The following is a 242-nucleotide window of genomic DNA, read 5'->3' on the forward strand; positions in this document are numbered from 1 at the left end:
TGACCAAACCGACTGTTTCCCCCAGTTCCCCCAGCGCAGAGAACAGTTCAGACACGGGGCTGGGGAGAAGGAGGGGTGACGGGGTTCCCAAAGGCGGGGGGCGCTCAACTGGTTCTGACAGTGCAGCCCTGAGGACATGCCGCCACGCTCTGCATCCTGTGCCGGGGCTGTTCCCTGTCCTCCGCCGCCCAGCTGCCGGAGGAGGAGATGGTACCGATGACACGTTGCTGGCTTGGGGCCTG

Source organism: Buceros rhinoceros, unplaced genomic scaffold, assembly GCF_000710305.1.
Source record: "Buceros rhinoceros silvestris isolate BGI_N320 unplaced genomic scaffold, ASM71030v1 scaffold31719, whole genome shotgun sequence".
Classification (NCBI taxonomy): Eukaryota; Metazoa; Chordata; class Aves; order Bucerotiformes; family Bucerotidae; genus Buceros; species Buceros rhinoceros.